Genomic DNA, 8518 nt, shown 5'->3' with positions numbered 1-8518 from the left:
ATGCCTGTAATCCCAGCACTTTAGGAGGCCAAGGCGGGTGGATCACCTGAGGTCAGGAGTTCGAGACCAGCCTGGCCAACATGGCAAAACCTCATCTCTACTAAAAATACAAAAATTAGCCAGATGGGGTGGCGGGCACCTGTAATCCCAGCTTCTCAAGAGGCTGAGCAGGAGAATTGCTTGAACCTGGGAGGTGGAGGTTGCAGTGAGCCGAGATTGCACCACTGCACTCCAGCCTGGGCAACGAGAGTGAAATTCAATCTCAAAAAATAAAAAATAAAAAAATAAAGAGATGGACAGAATAAGTGCACAGTAAATGGATGTTATTTTATTCATTTATTTATTCTGAGAAAATGTCTTACACTGCTGCCCAGGCTGGAGTGCAGTAGCGCAATCATGGCTCACTGCAGCCTCTACCTCCCTGGCTCAAGTGATCCTCCCACCTCGGCCTCCCAAGTAACTGGATCTACAGGCATGTTCCACTGAACTCAGCCTGTTAACTCTTTTTTTTTTTTTTTTTTTTTGAGATGGAGTCTTGCTCTGTCACCCAGGCTGGAGTGCAGTGGCTGGATCTCAGCTCACTGCAAGCTCCGCCTCCCGGGTTTACACCGTTGTCCTGCCTCAGCCTCCCAAGTAGCTGGGACTACAGGCGCCCGCCACCTCGCCCTGCTAGATTTTTGTATTTTTTAGTAGAGATGGGGTTTCACCTTGTTAGCCAGGATGGTCTCGATCTCCTGACCTCGTGATCCGCCCGTCTCGGCCTCCCAAAGTGCTGGGATTACAGGCTTGAGCCACCGCGCCCAGCCTATTATTGGGGATTTTTAACCTTGGACTTGTGAGTGAGCTTCAGGGAGTTCATGAACCCCTTGAAGCTGTGTAAAATTATGGAGGATAATAAACATTTTCTGGGGAGAGTTGAGCTTTCAGCTGCTCTTCAGGGCATCTGAGATCCCCAAAAGATTAAGAGCCACTGGCCTATATTACCCCCAGGGACCCTCCTCTCTGAGTGGCTGAGATTCTCTGATGTGAGGAATTGCTTCTCCTCCCATGGTGATGATCCTTGCATCACCACCTCCAGTCCAAGCCCTTCGCATCTGTGGCCTGTGCCTCATGGGTCACCCAGGACGGAAAACATGAGTGACTGGCCTTTCCTTGCAGCTTTAGAATCAGGATGCCTAGTGTGGAGGCGCCCAATGTGGTTGGGAGCTGAGTCTGGGTTCCTGTCTCCCAGCTGCGGAAGGGAAGGGGGTCCAAGCCCAGCAGGGCCAGGGAGGCAGAGATCACAGTGAGAGGCCTGGCCTTGCCCCAGTGTCCCCTACCTCCCCCCACCAGTCCACCTGGGGACCTGAGAGGCAGATACCACTCTAATGAGCTAAGGCTCATGGCAGGCAGCGGTAATGATGATTTTATGGAAATACAGAAGGCTCTTACGCAAGTGCCTGACATACTTCCCGGCTGTGGCATCTGGGACAGCCAGGTCCCCAGGGGCTGCAGAAGGCACCCCCCCCCGACACCCCCTGCTGTCTCCAGTCCCTGGAGCTTGGGACACTGGCATGGAGCCACCCTCCCACTGCCCGTGGCACTGTCCCTAACGGGCCCTGGGTGAGCTGTTCCTGCACTCTGTGCCCCAGGACTCCAGGAGGGAACAACATGGGCTCTGTGTATGCAATCCCTCACGCCCTCCCTCCTGCCGCCCCCTCTCCCCACCACAAAGCCAGGATCTCTGGGAGAGCTGTTCTTATGGGAGGGGATAATGAGGTTATAGCTGTTTCCTTTTCCTCAATGAAGAAAACCCCTCTCTCCAGGATCACGTCCTCTTCTGTTCTGTTTCTTTTCTTCCTGAGGCTGGGGACACGGGGCTGACAGCAGCCATGGTGGGGTAGGGGTGGGGCATCCTAGCCCTTGGCTGCCCCTCCCCAGCCCTGTGCCAGTTTGTCTACACTGAGCCCCCACCCCTGTGCTTCCAATAGTGTCCTGAAGCCTTTGCTCTTGTCCTCTAGTCTAGTCCCCCTACCCACCCACAAAGCATCTGTCAACAAGGTAACAGCAAGAGCATTACTTTGGGGTAAGAAAAGGAGTGGAGCCCTGCGGAGGAGGGAATGGTTGAGGGTTAGAATTTTGGAGAGATGAGCACTGTGGACCTCTGAATTCTTCAGGGAGGATCTTCTGCTGGAGAGGAGGCCCTGAGCAGGCTGGGGAAGGGCTGTGGCCGAGAGCGTATGGAAAGGAGGGAGGATGAAGTCTGGTCGCAGCTGGATGGGGTGTTAGCGGTGAGGGTGCCCATGCCTTACTGTGTGGGACAAGCTTGAGTGTGGTGATGCCCAGGAGACTTCAAGGCAGAGAGGATGAGCTTGCCTTTAACTCCTCCCTCGGGGTTAACACCTGGGGAGAGATCCTGTGGCGGGGGAGTCTAGACCCAGCTGAAGCAGCCTGGTGACCTGTGGCTGGCCTGGGCCCACACTGCCCCCTGCAGACTGCACAGAAAGCAGCACCGGGGCAGCCCAGGGGTTCAGGCCCAGCCTTCAAGTGTCTGCATTGGAGAACATCTAAACCATGAGGTCCTACCAAGTGCATGGAATGGTCCTGGGCACCGGGGGCACCTAGTACCTGCATTCGAGGCCCTTCTGTAGATTCTGACCCAGAGAGGGGTAATACAGAAGGCCACATCAAGCTGAGCTAACGGGGGCCATCCAGTGGACTGGAAGACAGAGGGGACTAGAATATCCTAGGCAGAGGGAACAGCCTAGGCAAAGGCATGGAGGTGTGAAACAGAACAGCCGGTTCCGGAGCTACTGGAAAGCCCAGAGAGAGAGAGGTGGTGAGTGCCAAAGGCAGGAAAAAGGGAACAAACGGCCTTGAATGCTGGATCAGGAAGCTGATTTTCTCTGCACAAAGGGGCTTCTGAAACACATTCACTGGAGCCTTGCAGAGCAATTCAGAGATACCACGGGTGGCGGGGCGGGGAGGGGGTAGCAGGCAAAGTGGTTCACTCCAAGCTTGAGAGGGATTTAAAGACATGGCTCTATTTTAAACATTGGTGCAAGCCTTGCATTTGACTCCAAGAATATCTGTGTTAGTTTTCCTACCAAAAATACGATTTTTAGCACTAACCATTGTGTGCCATGGATAGCCTGGAATATGACCCATAGTTACCCAGGGACGCCACAGCCCAGCTTGAGGATGGCACTGAAGGTAACAGGTGGCCACGGAGTGTTCTCCAAAGAGGAGTAATTGGGTCATTCCTGTGTCCTAGGGAAGTCTCCCTGGCTCCTGAGGGCAGCATACTAGACACAGAGGACCAAGTAGTGGACTCCTAGTATCCTTCTGGTGATTAAAGGCTTCACAATGAAAATAGACAGGAAGAGTCACCTCCCCTAGCCCAATATTTGTTTTTATTTTTTATTTTTTATTTATTTATTTTTTTTGAGACGGAGTCTTGCTCTGTCGCCCGGGCTGGAGTGCAGTGGCCGGATCTCAGCTCACTGTAAGCTCCGCCTCCCGGGTTTACGCCATTCTCCTGCCTCAGCCTCCCAAGTAGCTGGGACTACAGGCGCCCGCCACCTCGCCCGGCTAGGTTTTTGTATTTTTTTTTTTTTTAGTAGAGACGGGGTTTCACCGTGTTAGCCAGGATGGTCTCGATCTCCTGACCTCGTGATCCGCCCGTCTTGGCCTCCCAAAGTGCTGGGATTACAGGCTTGAGCCACCGCGCCCGGCCTCCAATATTTGTTTTTAAAAGGCTGGGCATGGGGGCTTATGCCTGTAGCACTTTGGGAGGCCGAAGTAGGAGGATCACTTGAGACAAGGAGTTTGAGACTAGACTGGGCAACATAGTGAGACCCCATCTGTACAAAAAAAATTTTGTAGGGCTGGGTGCAGTGGCTCACATCTGTAATCCTAGCACTTTGGGAGGCTAAGGCTGGTGGATCACGAGGTCAGGAGTTCGAGACCAGCCTGGCCAATATGGTGACATCCCATCTCTACTAAAAATATAAAAAATTAGCCTGGAGTGGTGGCACATGCCTGTAATCCTAGCTACTTGGGAGGCTGAGGAAGGAGAATCATTTGAACTCGGGAAGTGGAGGTTGCAGTGAGCTGAAATCACGTCACTATACTCCAGCCTGGGTGAAAGAGTGAGACTCCGTCTCAAAAAAAAAAAAGAAGAAGAAGAAGAAGGAGAAGGAGGAGGAAGAGAAGGAGAAGAAAAAAAGAAGAAGAGGAAGAAGAGAAAAGAAACGTGCTCTTAACTGCAACACTAGTGTACATTTCTTAGTCCCTTCCCTCTGGGAGCTTTCACTCTGGTGGGGAAAAAAGACATTAGACAAAGTACACATACCTTCACTGCATGTTGGATAATTACCATGAAGGACCTTGGTAGAGCATTGCAAAGCCCAGAGACAGACAGGGAGAATGTGAGCATCAGCTGGAGGGGCTGTGGGAAGGGCTAAGAAGCAGGCAGCAAGTCTGAAATGTGAGCAGAGAGTCTTCGCCAGGAGAGACTTAGGGTGGTGCTAGAGAGGACCTCAGGTAGAAAAGACTGAGGGTTTGAGCCAGCCCTACTCACGGTGTAACTCCAGAGGGCGCTATTCAGGGCAGATGGTGCCCTGTAAACTGTGTACCCGGAGGTGCCAGGGACATTTAACTGGGACTAGGGACCCCTTAACCTCACTTCTGGGGTGGAGACATTTGTGTACACAGATGCAGAGACCGCACAATGATTGCCATATGGTATTGTTAGCTGTGTGTGTGTGTGTGCGTGTGTCCTGTAAGTGAAAAACATCTTACGTGCTCCAATCTACTCCTTTCATCATAATTTTGCCTGGAACTCAGGGCCCAGCCCTTTTGATCACCTGCATGCGGGGAGCGTGCGGTGTCTCAGCTCTGGATAGGGCAGGATTCTATCCACCCAGGTATCCTGAGAGACAGCCTGGCATACAGTAGGCACTCAAGAAGGGTTTGTTGAATGAATGAACGAATAGACAGCTTCCTCTCCCAGCCCGTCCTTTCTTTGAGGGAGGGGCAAACTTCACTCTCCAGCTCTCCAGGTTGGAATGTTGCCTGGGAATAGGAAACAAAACAGAATGTTTTGGTTGGAGTAGAAAAAGGCCCCACCCTGCTCAGACAGGCACGACTCCCCCCAGGCCAGCACCAAGCCACACAGGGACCCCTCCTACACTTCTCTCCCCCTCTTCCTGGGATCCTGCTCTGCCCTCCCCAAGGGCTTGAGGGTGCCTCCCAGCCTGGAATCCAACTCGGGGCGTGGGGTAGGTCCCCACAGCCTTGGGGATAATGTATGGAGGGGACCTCAGGGCCTCCAGCTGCTTCTTTGGCCCCAGTGGCAGGAATGCCTCCATCGCCCCTGCTCCCCCGTCCTCCCCACTTGGATTCCATCCAGTCTCCTGGGGGGAGAAAGCCCGTGGGACCAAGCACCAGGTGCCTGGAGATGCAGGTGGCAGAGCAGGGGACGGGGCGTCTGTTTGGCTCTACTGCCCCCTAGGCAGGCCCCCCAGTATCTGGGAGCCTGGGTAGTTAGAGTCCCATGAGTCAGCCACCTTTTTGTACCCCATCTCTGCTCTCTGCCCTAGTTCTGTTTATACCACAGTAGCAGGAGGTGGGCAGGGGACTGGAACTGTCTGTGTACAGTGACAACAGGTGGCCAGTGTGGGGAAAGAGGCCTGCCCCCAGGCTGGCTGTATTTGTCCATAAACACGGCCTGCTCCAAGCCCCAGGGCAAGGAAGGGGCAACAGGACCAGCCCACTGGAGCTCCTGCGTTGCTCTAACGGGGAGCCCTCCTGGGCACACCTCCCTCTCCTGGAAGCGCCGCCCCTGGAGTGTTTCCACAACAAGCTGGGCTGTGTTCTGTGAACTCCAGTTCCCTAGCTAGGTAGCCCCCAGCTAAAGGACTGGTGTCCTGCCACCAGTGCACGTGTGTGTGTGCGTGTGTGTGTGTGTTTGTGTGTGTGTTGTCAGGTAGAGGAGGGAGGAAGGGCAGTGGGCATCAGAGGCCCTTTTGCAGGTCCCTGTAGGCTGTGGGTCTGCCTGTCCTGTCCCCTAGAGTGGACAGGCTTCTCCCGTGGGGTCAGGGGAGGGGCTTATCCCAGGGGTCTCCAGGACTCTGTGTGGCTTATGGATCTGGGGCCAGTCTTGAGGCCTGAGGGTGCCCCTCATTGCCCCTGGGCCTCTTGGGGACCAGTAGAGGACTGGACATCCATCCTTCTGAGTTTGTTTTGCTGTACCCTCCCCTTCAAGTTAATGATTGCTGGGGAGCCCTCAGGACCCAGATCTTGATTCCCCCCAACCTGGGTTGCCCCCGCAGGTCTGGAGTGTGTGAGAGCCCTGGGTGCTCAGCCAATAAGAGGCCCAGGCCCCACCCCACCATTTGCGGGTGTGCTTCTGTGTATAAAGGTGGAGGCCCCAGGTGGGGGGTCCAGTGTGTGCCGCCCAATCCCATACTGAGCTGTTTCACAGCCGGCCCTGCTCCCTCTCCAAGATGCTGTTTCGGCACAACCAGCCAGAGCACTTATGGCCCAGTCCTGGGGATCTATACCCTGGGCCCCGTAGCAGCCTGCTCAGGTAAGGGCTGGATCCCCCAGGTCCCCAGGAAGGTGCTGGTCTGAAGTTGGGGCGGACCTCATCCATTTCAAGCTGAGGGGAGTGGGGCTCCCATTCCTGGGCTCCTCTGGAGATGCGGAAGTGGTCAAATGTACGTGGAGTTCAGTGTGTCCTGGGACATCTCAAAAACACCCTGATCCCACTTAGGACATTATTACTGGGAATTTACTCAGTATCAGGCAAACTTTGAGGTTGCGAAGATAAGTAATTGATGGCAGCTACTGAGTAGAACAGCCACAAATCTGGGATCAGCCCCTTCAGGGAGGCCTCCTGGAGGCCCGAGGAGCTGAACGGGGGTCCCTTCGGCCCTGGCTGCAGCTCGGGGGCCTGCTACAGGAAACTATGGGTTCCCCACAGGGGAGGTCTGGCATAGGGAGTCAAAGACCCTTAGAAAAGGGGATGGACAGGGCAGAAAGCTGGCAGATCCCTCCTCTCCCTGGCAGGGAATCCCTGCCCTTGCCCTACTTGAAGCAGGAGGAGCTGTCCAACATCCCTGGAGCGGAGCTGTCCTGCCCCGTGTTCTGGTACGTGCTCTGTGCAGCCACCTCACCAGCCGTGAAGCTGCAGGAGAAGACCCTCACCTACCTGAACCAGGGTATGCTAGGCCTGGGCGAGGGGAGGAGCTAGTGGGCCATGAGCTCCGGAAGCTGGGCCCAGGGTGAGCTGGAGGTGGTAGGTGCCACTCTGCCCCTCAGAATGGGGCTCACACATCCCCTTAATCCCTCCCAGGTCAGTCCTATGAGGTCCAGATGCTCTGCAGCTCCAAGCTGTGTGATGCCACCCAGTGCCCCCAGCTGCTGAAGTTGGGTACACTCCTCTCCAGAAGTGGCAAAGGCTGGGTATGACTGTTTCTCTGGGCAAGAAGCCAATGTCATCACAGTGATGGCACCGTCACGGAGAACCCTCTCACGTCGACAGCTCAGTGGTGGGGGCAAGAGTTGAAGAAACAGGCACAGAAAAGTTAAGTATTTTCTTGAGGACACAGAGCCAGCAAGTAGCAGAACTGAGATTTAGAAACACATTTACACAGTGTAGGCTGGCCGCAGTGGCTCACGCCTGTAATGCCAGCACCTTGGGAGGCTGAGGCGGGCGGATCACCTGAGGTCAGGAGTTCGAGACCAGCCTGGGCAACATGGTGAAACCCCATCTCTACTAAAAATACAAAAATTACCTGGGCATGGTGGTGTGCACCTGTAATCCCAGGTACTCGGGATCCTGAGGCATGAGAATGGCTTGAACCCAGGAAGCAGAGGGTGCAGTGAGCCAAGATCGCACCACTACACTCCAGCCTAAGCAACAGACTCTGTCTCAAATAATAATAATAATAATAATAATAATAATAATAACAACAACAATAAAATTGGAAATATATTTACACAGTGTTATTCACACACATGATCTTTTCTCAAATTACCTATTTAGCCCCCGTTCTATGCCAGAAAATGTTCCATGAGCTAAGGATTCATCAGCAATGAGACAGATGTGGTTCCCTTCCTCAGGAGGCTTGCATTCTACTAAGGCAAACAAGTAATTACACATATTCTATGAAATGGCCAACAGTGACATGTTGCAAAGAAATGGGTGGCATGCCTAGGGTGGGAAGGCATTAACTCCCCCTTTTTACAGATGAGGCTCAGGATCTCTAGATTACTTCTCTGGTTCACAGTTGTGAGTGGCAGATGGGCATTTGAACACGGATTGGTGATTCTAAGTCCTAATGCCTCCTGGGGTAGGAAGGGAGGTGTGGGAAGGTCGGCCTACAGGGGTGTGAAGACTGGGTCCTCAATGCCGGCGTCCTCTGACTGCGCGCCACGCCCTCCTGTGGCTGCAGAGTGTGGTGCAGGTGGCGTTCGACGACCCGCACCTGCAGTACGCCGAGCAGCAGCAGCTGGTTGGGTGGAGGTGGAG

Source organism: Colobus angolensis, unplaced genomic scaffold (genome assembly GCF_000951035.1).
Source record: "Colobus angolensis palliatus isolate OR3802 unplaced genomic scaffold, Cang.pa_1.0 Scaffold83, whole genome shotgun sequence".
Taxonomy (NCBI): domain Eukaryota; kingdom Metazoa; phylum Chordata; class Mammalia; order Primates; family Cercopithecidae; genus Colobus; species Colobus angolensis.
The sequence above is the reverse complement of the archived record's forward strand: the minus strand, read 5'-3'. Positions refer to the sequence as shown.